This window comes from Fukomys damarensis, unplaced genomic scaffold, assembly GCF_012274545.1.
Source record: "Fukomys damarensis isolate Sample0158 unplaced genomic scaffold, DMR_v1.0_HiC HiC_scaffold_14, whole genome shotgun sequence".
Lineage (NCBI taxonomy): Eukaryota > Metazoa > Chordata > Mammalia > Rodentia > Bathyergidae > Fukomys > Fukomys damarensis.
In genome coordinates this window covers 44,078,706-44,096,609 of record NW_022900926.1, presented here as the reverse complement: position 1 = coordinate 44,096,609, position 17,904 = coordinate 44,078,706, and the positions used below count along the sequence as shown (strand labels likewise).

General features: G+C 37.6%; 1 protein-coding gene across 8 annotated transcripts in view; it reads right to left on the bottom strand.

Moving 5' to 3' along the window:
* The window catches only part of Pkhd1 (PKHD1 ciliary IPT domain containing fibrocystin/polyductin), a 458,548-nt gene that overhangs the window by 178,006 nt on the left and 262,638 nt on the right, over window positions 1-17,904 (bottom strand). The gene's annotated exons all lie outside the window — the stretch shown is intronic.

Sequence of the window (17,904 nt, the reverse complement as noted above, 5' to 3'; positions counted from 1 at the left end):
CGCAAGCTCACAGCACGGCAAACTTCCTACCCTTTGTCCCTTTCCCTTCATTTCTGGCCCTAGTTTCAGGAAGGTACATGACAATGGTCTCTGAAGACAGATTATTTTGATGTAAATCCCAGCCCTGCTACTTAATATATATGTAGACTAACAACTCTCTCTGTATCTGTTATCCCTTCTGTGAAATGGGAATAAAAATATTTCATTCATAGGGTTTGGGGGAGGGTGAAATGAATTAATAGATCGAAAGTGCTCATATAATATTGGTAAGCCTCCTACCATTCCCTAACTCCCACTGAGAAAGGCAAAGGGAACAGTGTATCTCCGAAAGGGCTACACACTAACGTCACCTGTACTGCTGCCCATTCGTTGGGCACGCTGATACTGCTCATAGACACAACCATAATTATTTAACTTCCCGTGCAGAAAAGCCATTTCCATAAATCTTCAAAAGAAATAGTCACAGATTTTTATCTGAAATTAACAATAAAGTAATATATAGATAAAACCACTCAACTGAAACAGTAAATATTTCATGTATGCAAAAGTATTGTTACTTTCTGAAGCTTAGTGGTAATTCAGCATGAATTAAAGGCATCAAGTAAGTGTTTCTGCTTAAATTTTAAGTGCCATAATCACTGACATATGTAAAGATTTTTAAAGCACTCTTTTGTTAATATAATCTAATGTCTCATTCCAGGAAACAATTCACTGGCTGTTCTTAAAGCCTTGTCCAAGCAAATTAATTTCTCATGAATTGTCTTTCCTAGCCCTTCCAGCTTCTTTAGTTATAAGACTAGCTATGACTCCTGCAACAGAGGTTGTGGGACTGTAATTTTTCCTCCTGGGTTCAGTAAGAATCTAGTTTCCAGCCTCTTTCCATCACTATGAATTGTAGCCAATCAAATGTAGGCAGAAGGCTTGGTTGAGCCAGTGAGGAGATTGGGAATAGCTTATTAGCAGAAGCAAAACTTAGCTGGCATCCTAATGGGCAGTAGGAAATGAAGATACTGGACCATAACTTTACTCTGAGAACTACTACTCTGTATCCAACTGAGGCGGGGGGCAGGAATTCATCCTTCAAACTCCAGTGAAACCTACAAGCATACTTATATCAGAGCACAAAAATACATTATTGAAATCACCTATATACATTACTGTGTGTAGCACAGTAACTCCTACTGGGCTGGTGGCCAGTGTAATTATGTTTTCCTCTCCAGGAGAGAAAGAGACTATTCACTTTTTTAAATCCTTCATTTCTTATTGTAATATAAATACACTATGTAAGTTTTGTACACATCTGTTGAGTTTACTCCCCTACATAATTTAAGTATTCATCACTGACTGATAATGCATGATCAGGCTAAATAAATAAAAATATATATCTCACTCTCATCTCTGGTACTTTTCAAAACGTTCAAACAAAAGAGTGAAATAGCAAGAGAATGTTCAAAGTTTGGTGCACACGTTACGGGATTTTAGTTTCAATATAAAAAACTGTGCTGAGGAGCAGCTGGTAAAAATTTTTTCCCACCTTGTAGGCTGTCTCTTAGTTCTGTTGATGGTTTCTCTTGCAGTGCAGAAGCTTTTTAATAAGATGAGATCCCAGTTGTTGATTCTTTCTGCTAGTTTCCATGCTACTGAGGATTTGTTCATAAAATCTTTTCCTATGCCAATGTATTCAAGAGTTCTGCCTAACTTATCTTCCAGCAAGTTTAGTTTCTGTTTTAATATTTAGATCTTTAATCCACTTGGATTTTAATTTAGAGCATGGTAAAAGATAAGGGTCCAGTTTTAATCTGTGGCAGGTTGAAATTCAGTTTTTCCAACACCATTCATTAAAGAGTGTATCTTTTCTCCACTGAGGATATTTGACATCCTTTGTCAACGATGACGTAGCTGAGTACATTTGAATTTGTTTTTGTGTCTTCCAAGCTGTTCCACTGATCCTCAGATCTGTTTCTTTGCCAGTATCATGCTGTTTTTATCACAGTGGCTTTGTAGTATAGTTTCATATTAGGAATTGTTATACCCGCTACCATGTCTCTGTTGCCTAGGGTGGCTTTTGCTATTCTAAGTCTCTTATGGTTCCAAATGAATTTTTTTATTATTTTTTCTACTTCTGTGAAATATAGTGTTGGAATTTCAATTGGCATTGCATTGAATCTGTATAGCAGTTTTGGTAGTATGGCTATTTTCACTATGTTAATTCTTCCTACCCAGGAGCACGGGATATCTTTCCATTTTCTTAGATCCTCTTCAATCTCTTTTTTTCAGAGTGCTGTAGTTTTCAGTGTAGAGGTCTTTTGCTTCTCTTGTTAGAGTGATTCCTAGAGTCTTCTTCTTTTTTTTGGGGGGGATGCTATTTTGAAAGGAATTGTTTCCCTAATTTCTCTCTCAGTGAGTCTGTTATTTGTGTACAAGAAGGTTATTGATTTTGGGGTGTTCACCTTGTATCCAGCTACTCTACTGAATCTGTTGATTAAGTCTAGAAGTCTTTTAGAGTTTTTTGGGTCTTCAATGAAGAGTATCATATCATCAGCAAATAATGATAGTTTAACTTCTTCCTTTCCTATCTTTATTGCTTTAATTTCCTTCTCTTGTCTAATTGCTGTGGCTAATGTTTCCAGAACTATATCAAAGAGGGGTGGTGATAGTGGGCATCCTTGTCCTGTTCCTGATTTTAATGTGAAATTTTTTAGTTTTTGGCCATTTAATATGATGTTTGCTGTTGGTTTTTCATAGACAGCCTTTATTAACTTGAGATTATTATCTAGAATATATAAGAACTCAAAACAATCATCCCCCCAAATATAAAGACCCAATTCAAAAGTGGGCATCAGAAATAAACGGATATTTCTCAGACAAACAAGGAAAAGCAACAAGTAAATATATAAAAAAATGTTCCATCCACAGCACTGGTCATTCGAGAGATGCAGATGAAAACAACACTGAGATTCCTCCTCACCCCACAAAGAATGGCTGCTATCAAGAAATCACACAATAACAAATGTTGGCATGGTTGTGGGGAGAAAGGAAACCTCCATTGTTGGTGGGAGCACAGACTGGTACAACCACTGTGGAAATCAATATGGAGATACCTCAAAGAGCTTGGACTGGAGGTTCCATTTGACCCAGCCATCCCTCTTCTGGGTATCTTTCCAAAAGAATTAAAAGAATCATATCACAAAGATATATTTGCACCTATGTTTACAGCAGCACAGTTTGTAATAGCTAAAAGTTGGAAACAGCCCATTTGCCAACCAGTTGGAAACTGGATAAAGAAGATGTGGTTTCTCTATAAAATGGAATACTACTCAGCCATAAAGAATGAGAAATTAGAGTCATTCATAGGAAAATGGATACATATTGAAGATACACTCCTAAGTGAAATAAATAAGTCACACATGTATAAATACCGAATAGTTTCTCTGGTGTGAAAAACTATAATAGTACATAAGATCCTAATGAGATAATTGACAATGTGAAATAGGAAAAAAGGGGCTAAAGGTGTAGAAAAAGTGGGAAGGGTAGGGGAAAGGTAATAAGGGAAAAGAAAAATATATGAGAAAATGAAAAAATGGGAATAAAGTGTTTGTAAATAGAGAGGGGAGGAGGGGGTGAAGGGAGGGCAGGGACAAGGGGAAAAAATGAGAACCAAGATCTGTCATGAAAAGGTACAATATCCCAACGATGAATGTAACTGTACTGTATACCTAAAATGTACCAATAAACTCAATTTTTAAAAAAGGATAAAAACTATGTGAAGCAGATGCTTTTAAAAACAAGAGTTTTATCTGTTTTATCTGTTTCAAACTATGGCTCATTTCACCAATTTTGAGCTATTGAACCTGACTGCAGGAAACAATAGAACTGATTCAATAAATGCTTTCTGTCATCCACAAGGTTCAACACACACACGCGTGTGTGTACACACATACACACAGTAGGTGCTCTGAACATGCTTCTGACCTTAAATATGATTATTTAAATTTCTCCTTCTGGTCTTTACATATTACCCCTCCTAGAAAAATATTTTTCTTTTTAATTATCCTACTCACTCCAAGTATACCACAAATTTCCCAGCAGTTATGGAGAGATGAACCATTGTAATTGCATAAGGATAGGAACTACAACTGACCATTACCACTTCTGTGTTCTCAGGGTGCAGAAGAATATCTAGCTTACAGTAGATGCTGAAAAAAAAACAGCAAACAAAAGATACATAGGTACATAGAGTCCAGTTGCTATCAGAGGAAAACAGTAAGATGAAGACAAGAGTGGAAACATTATTCTTATTTTTTTATGTCATACTTTTTACTTTTAAATTTCCTGGATTCATCTCTCCACCATTTTTTTGCTGTTGTCCTTCCTCTCCTTCCCCATGGCATGCCAAAACTGATAAATTGGTAGGCTATAAAAGATGAGGGAAATGTGTTTACCATCATCAGATAAAATAGGTAAACAAAATAAATACAATATAACAGTGTTGGAATGATTATATGGCCTTCAGTTTTATGAAGGTTGATCCTATCTTCACTCTAAGCTACTTCAAATTGCAGTCCATCAACATGTCTAACATAATTTCGCTGAAGTTAAACAAACATATCACTGGCCAGAGATTTAGCTCAGTGGTTCCAGTGCCTGCCTCACAAGTGCAAGGACCCGAGTTTGAGTCCCAGTACAAAAATAAATAAATAAATGAGCAAATGACTTATAAAATTTTTATAAGGGGATTCTCCTTATAATCACAACAATAAAGATTACAATAACATAAGCAAAAGAATTCACACTAATGAAGCACCCAGAGCAGGCCAGCTGCGAGCCCAAATTGGCCAATTCTCAGCTGTGAGGACAGCTATGAAGGTGCTGTCTTTATTCTAGGTGAGTCGGGATCAATATGCCGTATTCTCCAGCCATATGAGTTATTTCCAATAAAATGTTGGCAAAATTGAAGTCTGACTTTTCTTTAGAAGTAGCATCCTTTCTGTGAAATTACTCAAGACATTTCAGAGGAATCATTATAAACCCATCTAATAAACATTAATGATAGAGTACTTCTAATCTAACTGGGGCCTAGTGCTTTCCACTTCATCCCCACTTGGCCATGGCTGTTCCATCCCACTCTATCAATGACCAATCTATCCTACTTGAGAGAATGAGCTCTGGCATATGGAGGGAACCATCTGGAATTTCTGTTGCTCAATGGGAGGCCGATAGGGGAGCTGATCTGGAAAGAGGCTCCAAAAAGAATTAATGAGTTACAGATGTAATTAAAGACTGCTTTCCCCCCAAAGGGGCCCAGGACCAGCCATAGGGTGGTGCCTCTTGGTTCCGAATTACATCCTCTTATCACTTCTTCATCCATCAAGCACTAAACACCCACCATCTTTATCTGAGCAACCTTGCCAAGAAATGTGGCTTTGTTTCTGAAAGTGTTCTATTGTGACAATTAGAAAGGTAAAGCCTTAGAGAAACATTGGAAATTTAACACTAAGAAGAATACCCTCAATTTCTGCATGCAGCAAATGTAATCCCAACAAAAATAATAACAAAGAAGATCTAGTCTATTTTAAATGCATTAGCTACCCACCAGACTAGAAAACCTAAGCCAAATGAAAAGACAGATGTCTCTGACAAAAGGCTAGGGCTTCTTTTGTATCAAGGATAATTTGATGGCTATAGTTACAAAGCACCCCATGTATTTTCAGCACTAGATTTAAACTCATTTTTTTTCCAGCAAAGTTTTGGAATAAAGGTCATTATTGTGTAGCATTCCAAGGGTCTGACACTTGTCTCAATCCTGTAGAAATGAGATCCAGGGCAAAGGGCACAGATCCTGGGAATAATGATAGGGTCACAGGAATAATTTAGGGGAAGCACAGCCACTATCTGTATGTTATTCACTGTATCAGGCCCCATAATTTAGGTGGTGAAGACAGTTTCCACTACAACACTGTCGCTGTCAGCAGGACAGCATGCACCAAGTTGGACATTGTTGAGACTTCTGAGGAAGAGTGATGGCACCAAAGGCAGAGCAGGACATACAAGGACCATTTGCACAATACTATTTCCCTGAACCTTCCGTAGTAATGATTTTTTTCTACATTTGGTCTTGGCTGCAGTATTTTCCTAAAAATATGTGAACCAAAGGAAAAATGAGTTTTAATTCCATTTGAGTCATTTTTAAGTGATCTAGCCCTCTTTTTTAAAAAGAGAATAATTTTTTAGCTCAAACTGAAATACTTTTAATATATATTTTACACACTAATTTGTGGTATTTCCTTTGCTTTGTAGTCTTATTCAACTTTTGGGGAATCTAATGATTTACTCAAATGGTTTCATAATCTATAAAGAAGGCTAATACACCAAAGAAATGGACTCCAAAGGTCATGGAAGCTCTCATATATAATTCACTCAGAGGAATGAAAGGTTAACATCATTATAAATTAGTATCCAGTAGGCTAATTTACTGAAATGAAGGTATTGGTATTTGGTTTTCAAGTTTTTGTGGAAAAAAATTGAACAGAAAATGCTAGAAGATAAAGATGCAGTCTTTCTATGACTGAACTTTTTTTAAAGAGCTGCAAACTTTATAGCCTGCCTTTTACATCAAATCTTCACAGGTGGGTTTGTTGGGTTTTTTTTAACTCTATTCTGAATATCATTTTTTTTTCAAACTGGTCTAAAAATAGGCAGAAGAAGCAGTTTGCAAAGTACCCAGAGGCACAGGATTCAAGACTGAAAGCCAGTTTTCTAACACCCTCACAAAGAACCATCTGCCATCCACCTACCTGGTGTGTGTGTGTGTGTGTGTGTGTGTGTGTGTGTGTGCGTGTGTGTGTGTATGAGAAAGAGAGAGAGAGGATGAAAGTAGAATGGAGAGAGAGAGAGGATGAAAGTAGAATGACCCTCAATTACTCAACAGGAAGAGACCCATTGAACTTAGTTTAATAAATTCCTATTCCACCTTTCACATACACTCTCTGCATCTTCTCAACCACATATAGACATGCATAATTCGCATAGGAGAATCAACACTCTAAATTATGATATTTTAATTGATCAATAAAATGTTTTACATACAATGTTTATCTCTTCCTCTAGACTATACCATCTGTTCTTCAAAAATATTTTGAATCTATTTAGCAGGAACATCTTTAAGTAAAATTACCAACCATATCAGATCAATCTAGGGCATCCCAAATTCTAAAAGGAAAATGCCAGAAAGTGTTGCTATTTTCATAAAAATAGAGAAGAACCTGTGCCTTCTTTCTTACCAGGTTTGATGTGTTTCTCATGGAGAAATGGTGTTATCTTACTTTACTCTCCATAAGCCCTCAAGGACTTCAGAGCAGCTAAGTGTTGCTGTTTGAAACTAGGTGTATGCTGCTTTGCTCTCTGAGACAGATCAAGAAAGAAGGGAAAAAACTCAAAACACTTAAACTCTATATTGCCCTGAAAAACCTAAAAATGCAGAACATGTACTCTTACATGTTTGAGTTCAAATGTTAAACTACACTTTGATTTTATCTGCATAATTCTATTGCATGTGCTCATCATTAATGAATCTAGACATCTGCAATTTAAGGGTAAAATCACTTTCCAATTCTAATGGTGAATATGTTTACATAGGGGATAAGATTAGACTGTTAATTCTTCAGTGATTCAATTACTAAATTTTTATGTGTTATAATTTGTGTTAGAGCCAAACTAGGTATCAAACTTATCTCCTATGGGGGTTTTCACTTTCATTTGCTTCCTTAAAAATCAGTGAGACCAAGTTACAATTAATTAATAGATATTTCCACTTTAATCCTGAAGAAAAAAAGTTATTCATTCCTGAATGAAGTTCTTTAGGCTAAGTTCCAAGTAACAAACATTGTATTAAATGAGTTTATTTCCCCCATAAGCTCTTTTTTTAAATATAAATCATCTCTTTTCATTTCGGCTTAACAATAGAAAAGGCAATAAGTCCAGAAAATTGTACGGTTCTTTCTTTTTCTTCAATATTATGGACTTTTTAAGCTTTCAATTGCTTCTTCTAGCTGGAAAATACCAAAACATTATTAAAATCCTTAAAGATAAATACATTATTATTAAAGATAATTATTTTATAAATACATAATTGATGCTTGAAAGACCTTAGAATGCACTACCTAATAAATATTGAATAAATACTGTGTATTTAATATATTGTCTCAGTTTTATAATTTTTACAAATTCATCTATATGTTATGCTCCTAAGTTTGTACAGTGTTTATAGTCTATATAAATGTGAAATAATTCCTGTAAAATGTTCAATGTCTTCAGTATTTCCATACTTTCCATATTTTGGAAAGTTCTGAAACTTTAAGAAGTGTGTATCTTTGTGAATTTCAATAAACCACATGTATTCAACACAAAGTAGAGTTTTCAAAATCAGTTCCGTTCTGTTTGAATTCAAATGCCATCCTGGAAATGATAAAATTATATAGAATTTGTATTCATAATTTTAAGTATTCAAAAAATAATATCTGTATTCTACAATGTCTGTTCAGTGTCCCAATACTCTAACATATCTTCATACTGCCTTACCAAGACACTAAAATCATTATGCCTCTTTCTAGTCCAGAGTGTCTAGCAGTCTCCAATAGAATACAATGGTACCCCAGCTCATGAACTCAATTTTCTCCATGATTCTGGTCACAAACCAAATTGAATGAGAACCAGAACAAATTTCCCCATAAGGTCAACATTGAACCATTGACTTTGATTTGGTTATCATCTAATTTGGATTGCGACCAGAATCTTGGAAAGAATTAAGTTCATGAATAGAGGTAACACTGTAGTGTATAAAGAAAAGCATTACAAATGACTAAATTTTTGTTCATTCGTGCATTCAGCATATATTGAGACCTTGTGATGCGTGACAAAAAATAATTAATTAAAAATCATTAATTAAAATAATGATTAGGGGATTTAGGGGGATTTAGGGCCGAGGATTTAGCTCAGAGTTTCCACAGCCTTGCAAGCACAAGGAGCTGAGTTTGATCCCCGGTACCAAAAAAAAAAAAAAACTAATAATAATAAGGCCCCCTTTATATACAGAAGTAAATATACTGATAAGATTGATCAGGTGAGTGTTGGTGAAAGGAAGAAATAGATGTAAAGCCTTTTTAAAATACCATATAAGTCAATAAGCATAGCAAGATGCAGGCAATATTTCAAAAGGAAAACTGTTTCTAATGCCCAACCATCTCTGAAAAATTATGCTCTAATTTGCTTATAACTTCCATTCTCTGGAATCCCCTGACACTCTACCCACACAACACATATCCAAGAGTCTACATAGTTTCAGTTTCAGCCATTTCTCAACAGTATCCGATTTCTTCTATGGTGTGCTCACCGGTACATAACTATGTATAGAAATATTTCATGGACTTGATAGTAATGATTAGATGAAATAAAGCACATTCAGTTATCTCCTATCTCCTCTTTCCTACATCAAATATATGTTTGAGTAGAACTGTTATTTCACTGTTAACTAAACAAAAGGGTCACAGATCCAACCCTTGTGAAGTATATTTTATACAGGAAAAGCCTTTTATTTATTTTTTTAAGCTTTATTTGAGTTTATTGGTACATTTTAGGGATACAGTACAGTTACATTCATTGTTGGGATCTTGTACCTCTACATGACAAGTCTTGGTTCTCATTTTTTCCCCTTGTCCCTGCCCTCCCTTCATCCCCTCCTCCCCTCCCCATTTAAAAACACTTTATTTCCATTTTTTCATTTTCTCATATTTTTTCTTTTCCCTTATTAACTTTCCCTTATTACCTTTCCCCTACCCTTCCCACTTCCCCTATACATTTAGCCCTTTCTTCCCATTTCACATTGTCAATAATCTCATTAGGATCATATGTACCATTATAGCTTTTCACACCAGAGAAACTACTCGGTATTTATACATGTGTGACTTATTTATTTCATTTAGGAGTAGATCCTCAATATGTATCCATTTTCCTATGAATAAATCTAATTTCTCATTCTTTATGGCTGAGTAGTATTCCATTTTATAGAAAAAACCACATCTTCCTTATCCAGTCTCCAACTGATGGGCAAATGGGCTGTTTCTGTCCCACTGCACTAGGAACAGTTTCAAATTCTTACTCACATGTAATTTTCCCAATAGGCAGCACTTCCGCCTTTCATCACCTCACCTTATGCACTCTGGAAACTGGGTTGTTCTGAGAATTTGAGTAGCCCTTAGCCAGGGAGAGAGAAAGTGCTGTAGGTGAAGGTTGGCACTGAATTTGACAAGGAGGCGAGGGAGAAGGAAATATTTTCTGGTCATTTTCTGGCTCTTCATATACTGAAAATTATGCTTTGCTATGAAAAAGTCAAAGTACAGCCAGCAGGAGAGGAGACTTCCAATTCTGTAATAATGATGTAGAAGAATTTTTCATTCATAGGATTAAACACTATTTAATCATTATTTATTATTCCACTAAAATACAGGTACATTTAGTTTGATAAGGCTTCTCATCAATGTCAATTGTGTTAGCCTTTAATTTTCTTTATTTGTACTATTTGGTCTAAATTCAGAATCAATTCTATAGGCTTAAGAATGGACTGGGAAGCTCTCTGCCTTCTTTAGGTAAGGCTTGAGCTAAACATAGTACAGCAGAAATTGTGTTATCAGTGAAAGTTTTGTTTTCTAAGAACAAACTAGGCTCTGCCTCCTCTTTGTTACCTGAAAATTTTGACAAGTTCTTGAGTCTTTAGTTCCAGTTCCTTTTTTTATTTTTTCTTTTTTTTTTTTTTTGCATGTGGGGGGGCACATTTCTCACAGCGCTTTAGGGAACAGACTCATAACCATACTTAATGTATAAAAGCTGTGATTTCCATACAAACTGCTGCCTTTCCAGAAAAAAAATGCAAAAGCGCTGTTTAGCACTTTAAAATCTTTTAACTATTTCCTTCCTTTTCTACTTAAATTACATTGGCCAGCTTTCTCTGCCAGAAGCTTCCCCTCCAGTGGTCTGATGAAGAAAATTTAAGAAGTATTAGAAGCTTTTCTGATTCATTCAGACTGGTAAAATAGCACTAAATATATACCAACTATGCATACTGGGAGCCTGCAAGAGTCACTGCCCTTCTTCAGTTCCCTCAGTCAAGGATACACCTCACCAAGACTAGGATTTAAGCCTCTGTTTTCTAAATTGCAAAACTTGGGCCGCTTTCTGTGGCTGTAGAAATGTTTTTCTCTTTTACACACTTTCTTTATAGTTTCACCAAAAAAGAAAACAGAAACAGGTGCACTGACACTATGCAAATAAGAAAAGGTAACCTCTGAAACTATTTCACAGCAAACAGAAGATCGGCATGCTGCTTACTACCTAAAACCACAGGAGGTGTGTCGACACCTAGGTGCTAAGCCACAGGAGGCCTGCAGGCTGGGAAGGCAGCAACTCCCCAGAAAGCTCTAAACTCCTGATTGGCAAGCTACACCAGACCCAGCAGCTCCTCAGGTGCTGAACGACGGGGAGCCCATCCTGCTCAGGTAGAAGGTGTCCAGAGGAGGGAGGAGGCACGCTGTGTGCGGGAGCCTGAATGAAAGGCCACCAGCAGACTGGAAGCCCCCACTGGGAATAGTAGAGTTCTTAGAGCTCCAGTAGGGAAAGGAATGAACACAACCTGCCTTGCACAGAGCATCTTCTTACCTGCAGGAAACCACATCTTGCAGAGTAAGTTTCTGGCCCAGGGATTCTATATAAATACCACATTGAATGAGCCCCAGATCAGGTGTTGCAGCAGACCACAAAGACTTTCCAACAAAAGCCGCACCTCTCAATTAGTTACTAAGGATTTTAGAAATGACAGGGCCCCCCCATTCTTTGTCTGTGACAGTAACAAGTCCTGTTTAAGCTTCAAAAATCTGGAAATACTCTAGGAGGGGTGACTGAATAAGACACAACTATTTGCAGGTAACATAAAAGTAACTAATAATTACAGAACATGGGTATACATAGGAATACCCCCGGGGATATTGTGGGAACACAGGGAAAGGAGAATATAATGGCAGTTTAGGCATACTCTCTAGAAGTGGAGACACTAAATGGAGTGTTAGGGAACAAAAAGGGGTAAACAGAGAGTAGTAGGGCTGAAAGGAGCGGGTAGGAGAAAAAAGAGATGGAGAAAGTTAGAGGCAGGGAAAAGAGCGAGTGTAAGTAAGCACAGGGTTCAATGTCGGCTGCATCATCGTGGAACAGGGTCATGCAGGTAAGTGTGACTGAACAGTGACACACACACACAGGAGGGAGGGAGGGAGGGAGGGACAGCAAGGCCAGGCCACAGAGGACCCTGCAGGCCATACAGTGGAGTTTAAAATTCACCCTGAAATCTTCGGGGAACCCTCAACATACTGCACATTGACACACAAAACTTAGGCTCTATAAAATTTGCTCCTTTTGACAATTGAATTCTTTAGGTTTCTATAAAAGTTAACCTATTTTCAACAGAAAACGGGAGAAAGAAATTATTTTAAGTTCAAAGTATGACCATACCACTGATTCCTTAATGTTAACTTTCTAATTTTATATTTTGTCACTTAATTTTAAAATCTTATATGGAACATAATATTACATAGAATATAATATATATAATAGTGCTATATATAATACTTATTTTATTCCCACGTGTCTTTCAAGAGAACCCTTATTATAATAAATAAACATTACTATAATTTTGAAACTCAAATAAATGTCAGTATGCCATGCAATGAAGCAAATCAACCAAATGAATTAAAACAGAGAGAAGAAGAGTCATTCAGGACAGTTATTAGGTGACATGCCCACCTCCAAGAATAACAGAGCTAAGTGGGAGCTCACCCTCTTCCTGAAGCTCCCTGGCATCAGCAAAGATGAAGGGCAGAAGGGATGGTAAGGATGCCCTTGGTCCTCTTTCTTGTTCAAGAAAAGCAGCTTGGGGCAAGTCAAAGTTGTGGAAGCAAAATGTTTCCTCCTGAGAGCCAGGACACTGACGGGGCACCTAGGAGAGTCACCACTCTAAAGTTCTTCCCACATTACTAGAAGTCTGGCATGTCAGAGACCTATTTGGTTTCTGAGGAGCAAATTTTTCGGTCCCCCTGCCCAGAGAATATAGAAGTCAGCAATGTGCAAACCTGTCTACCTTAAAACGAATCTCTCCATGCATCCACTTTCCTGAAACCTCGCTGACATAACAGTCACAACACTGAGACCCCGCTGGTCCTGATAATGTGCTGCAAAATGGCACAGAAGTTTTGTCCTTTGCACTGCTGAGCTGGCAGGCCTGGAAGAGTGCAAAGAGCCAAGCACATCTGGGCAACTCCCCTGTGTGGCTTTGCAGTCACCTCCTCTCCACACTGCCAGGCTTTGCCCACTGTGGCTGAATCAGACAAAAACCCAACACAATCTAGGGAGAGCAGTGCTCTTTTCCAAGATACTAAATTGCCATCAGGTGATGTTACCACGTAAATAAAGAGAGGCAAGGGGGAAGGTACTAAGGGAAAAAATATATATGAAAAAATGAAAAAATGGAAATAAAGTGTTTGTAAATGGGGAGGGGAGGAGGGGTTGAAGGGAGGGCAGGGACAAGGGGAAAAAATGAGAACCAAGACCTGTCATGTAGAGGTACAAGATCCCAATGATGAATGTAACTGCACTGTATACCTAAAATGTAACAATAAACTCAATGAGAGAAAAAAAGAGAGAGACAAACAGATGCTGTAGATGATCTGGGGCTTGTGCAGCATTACTGATGTGACCAATGAAGAAAGGTGAGGACAAGCCCCTGAAACAAGAACAGGAGCCAGAATGCGCAACAGCCAAACAAATCATCCTGATGAAAGTAATGAAGTTAAAATCAAACAGCCACACACCACAGACAGCATTTTATTAAACACATATCATGAATTTCCAAATTTCAAGAAATACCTATAAGACTCATGCATTCCAACCTACCTGTCATTTAACATCGACTTCATAATGGTGTCACCCGTCAGTATTGCCCTGACCCTGGATCACAGCCTTTGGCAGGCTCTATGTAATTCCTCCCTTATGTTTATGCAGGATCAGTGTAATGAATTCAAGAAACAAGGGAATCCAGAGGCAAAGACTTGACACTGCACCATCTCTGAGTTCTGAGCTCCTCGGGCATGTCTCTTTGAACCCGTTCTCCTCAGGTTTAAAGGACAAAAATCTGGCAGGGAGCCTGAGTTCTTCTCAGCATTTACCTTTCCTTTTGTAGTCATGTGAGCTCTAGTTTTCCATTGAGTACGCTATCATCTAGTAGAAAGACTACGTTTCCCAGCTTCCTTTCCAGTTACATATGACCATTTGGCTAAGTTTCAATCAATAACATATAAACAGAAAAGTTGCACGAAACTGAAAAGAAAAATCCCTTCTCCTTCCTGGGGCTGGGAAGGTGACTGTGGTGGCTGGAACTCCCACCACCACAGGGTGACTTTGGGAATGGAAGCAACAAAGGATGGAGTGAGAAGACAGAAGTTCAACTCCCTGATATCAAGAAACAGATGATTTTTATGTAAGAGAGATATAAACATAAACTTCCACATGCCAGATTGTTGTTCTTCACAGAAGACGTGATCTTACTAGTAACTGCATACCCAGCTCCATGCAGTGGTCATTTGATCAGGTGTGAGTGCGCTTTTACCCAAAACACTGATGTGATGAGTTGATCTCAAATAAAAGGGTTACATGATTAAAAACATTTGAGGGGCCGGGGATTTAGCTCAGTGGTTCGGTGGCCTGCCTTGCAAGCGCAAGGACCTGAGTTCAATCCCCAGTACCAAAAAATAAAAAAAAAAAAATTGAGAAACAGCTTGTACTACAGTGTACTACAACTCCTTCTGGAAGATACGCAACTCAAATGATCACATAAATGGCTTTGAGAATATCATATGCAAATGAATTTATCTATCTGTTTAGTCCACAATGGCCTGTACTTATTCAACGTACTTATCTTTTTTCCCTGTGATAATTATAAGACGTTAGTTTCTTGGGAAACATTTTGAGAAATGCTGAGCAAATTTATTGTCAGTCATCACTAATATCTAAATGGTTCATTTTAGCCTTGTGATATGAATTGTAATTGGATTCGCTTCCTTTCCAACTCAGATCCCCATGCTGGTGCTTTCGTCACTCTGAATGCTCCCTATAGCACATGCCAGGTTTATTAGTTGAAAATTACTTGTGTGATTACATTCTGTGTCCCCCTCTGGGCAATAAGATTCAGGTAGATATTTGGAACTGTTTTGCTTACCTTTTTATCACCAACATATGGGCAAGTGTCTGTCACATAATAAATTATATGTCCAGTAAATAGTTGCTCAATGAATACATGATATCTGAAGTCACAGCTTAATAACAGACATATTTTGCAAATATGGAACAAGTATAAATCAATTTTGCAGAAGAGAAAATGCTTATTTAAAAGAGGGCTTCTAATCTGTGTCAGCTCCTTTAGCTCTTTCGCATTGTCATGAGGCACTGACTCCAAAAACTGTTAAGATCCCATGTAATACTAATGAACTGAACAAGAGATTCCTCTTCTAAGGGAATATTACTTGATACACATAACAAATCCTGAGTAAAAGCACCCTAAGGATACAACTGGAGATTTATAATGTGTTGGAAATAAAAGAAAGAAAACACCAGGAAAGTCAACATGGCCCACCTCTGGGCTCAACTATCCTGGATGTCTAAGATCACTTCTGTGGTAGCAAATTAACGTTGGCCACTGGCTGGAGTTTTCCTGGGTCTGCTAGGCAGCGTGACAGACATGGGCCTTTCCACATGGTTCCAGGTTCCTATAGCCTGAGGACTATTCTCAAAAGGGAGCACCCCGATAGCAAGTGAGACACCGAGCCAAAGTGTCTTCTGATAACCTTGTCTTTGAACTCCCACAACTTCACTTGTACACATTCTGTCAGTCAAGCAAGTCACTGAACCCAGCACAGATCCACAGAAGGGCAATGAGCCTTCACTTCTCCATGGGAATGAATGCAGCCCTTCCTGGAGAATACTGGCAATGGTGACATTGAAATCATGATAGTTATTAGAACTAGCAAACAGTTATTGTTATTGAGTAGAAAAGCATTATTATATCACAACTCTTATTTTTAATATTTTCATAGCTGTATCTATATAACTGGTTTCTTTTGTCATCCTACCTGCATTATTTTATGCGTCAAAAACATTTAAGAATGTATTGAGGCTTAACAGACTGTTGAAGGGAACCCAGGCACAAAAACATTAGCAACCCCTGAGCAGCACAATACATAGAGACCTAAGGGTCAGCAGGGAGTCAACTATGCTACCTCTTCCCCACTGGCCCACTGGCACATGTAATGCTTCATCATGTGGCCAGATTCCTACCTTTAAACCTCTGCCTATGAGGAGACTCCAAAAGCCCCTCCGGGGAGTATAATCAACTCAAGAAATGGCAACTATACCTAAACCAATAATGGGGAAATCATGAATTATTTAATTCTACATTCCAAAAATATCTGTGTGGAAATCATACCATACAGTAAAGAGAAGAAGAAGTAATTCAATTAGAGCAAGTGAATAAAGCCCTGCTGTACATTAAAACCTCCATGGCAGTGTTCCTTCCTCAGCTCTGCTTCCCCACTCCTTTCCAGGAGGGTAAAGCACATGTGTAATCACTCAGGGCCCTTTCTCCTCAAGAAGAAATGCCCTGTCTCCTCAAAAAAAAAAATTAGTTCCATGAGACAAACATTGTGGAGGAATGAAACTAGGTATAATATAAGCTTATGCACTTAAATAGAGGAAAAATTTCCTTAATCCTCAGCAAAATTGTTACAGTGCAAGTCACAGCATATGGGATCAGCATGAACTTTAAGGGTGATTCTTAGTAGGGTGACCCATGTGTTCTGGATGGCCTCAAACTTTTCAGGTTTCATCACTAAAAGTCCTGTGTCTGAGGAAATTGCTTCATCCCAGGCAAATCCGGATAACTGGTCATTCAAGTTATTAATGATTTTAAAGAGATTAGTTCCTGATATCAACATCTCAAAATAAATATTAAAATCTCTGGATGCTTCTCTCAGTATTTAAGAAATGGGAGAAAGTGACCAATGGGCTGTGATGGACAAATGCTACCTGTTTTACATAATACAAACTTCAGTTCTTCCAGAATTGAACTCATTGTGAGAATTAAACACAACACCTCAATCTTTTAAAAATATTTATTATGATTTTATGCTTTCACAATACTGTACCTCTTTAGGAAATAAGTGATATTTTATAGGACAGAAGCTATTCTATTTTGCGGGGTGGACTGGGAATTGAACTCAGGACCTTGTGCTTGTGAGGCAGGGATGGCACCACTGAGCTAAATCCTTGGCCCTAACCTATTCTATTTTCTTTCTTCTTTATTCTCTCTCTCTCTCTCTCTCATTGAGTTTATTGGTACATTTTAAGTATACAGTACAGTTACATTCATCATTGGGATCATGTACCTTCTATTTTTTTCCCCTGTCCCTGCCCTCCCTTCACCCCCTCCTCCCTTCCCTATTTACAAATACTTTATTTCCATGTTCTCATATTTTTTCTTTTCTCTTATTACCTTTTTCCTACCCTTCCCACTTCCCCTACTCCTTTAGCCCTTTTCTTCCTATTTGACATTGTCAATTATATCATTAGGATCTTATGTACCATTATAGTTTTTCACACCAGAGAAACTATTTGGTATTTATGCATGTGTGACTTATTTATTTCACTTTGGAGTATATCCTATTCTATTTTCTGATGAAGGAATTGAATCTGCAAACTATCAAAGTCGTTGGACTGAGCCCTTGATATGAGCCAATTAATTTGGATCACTTAGCAATATTC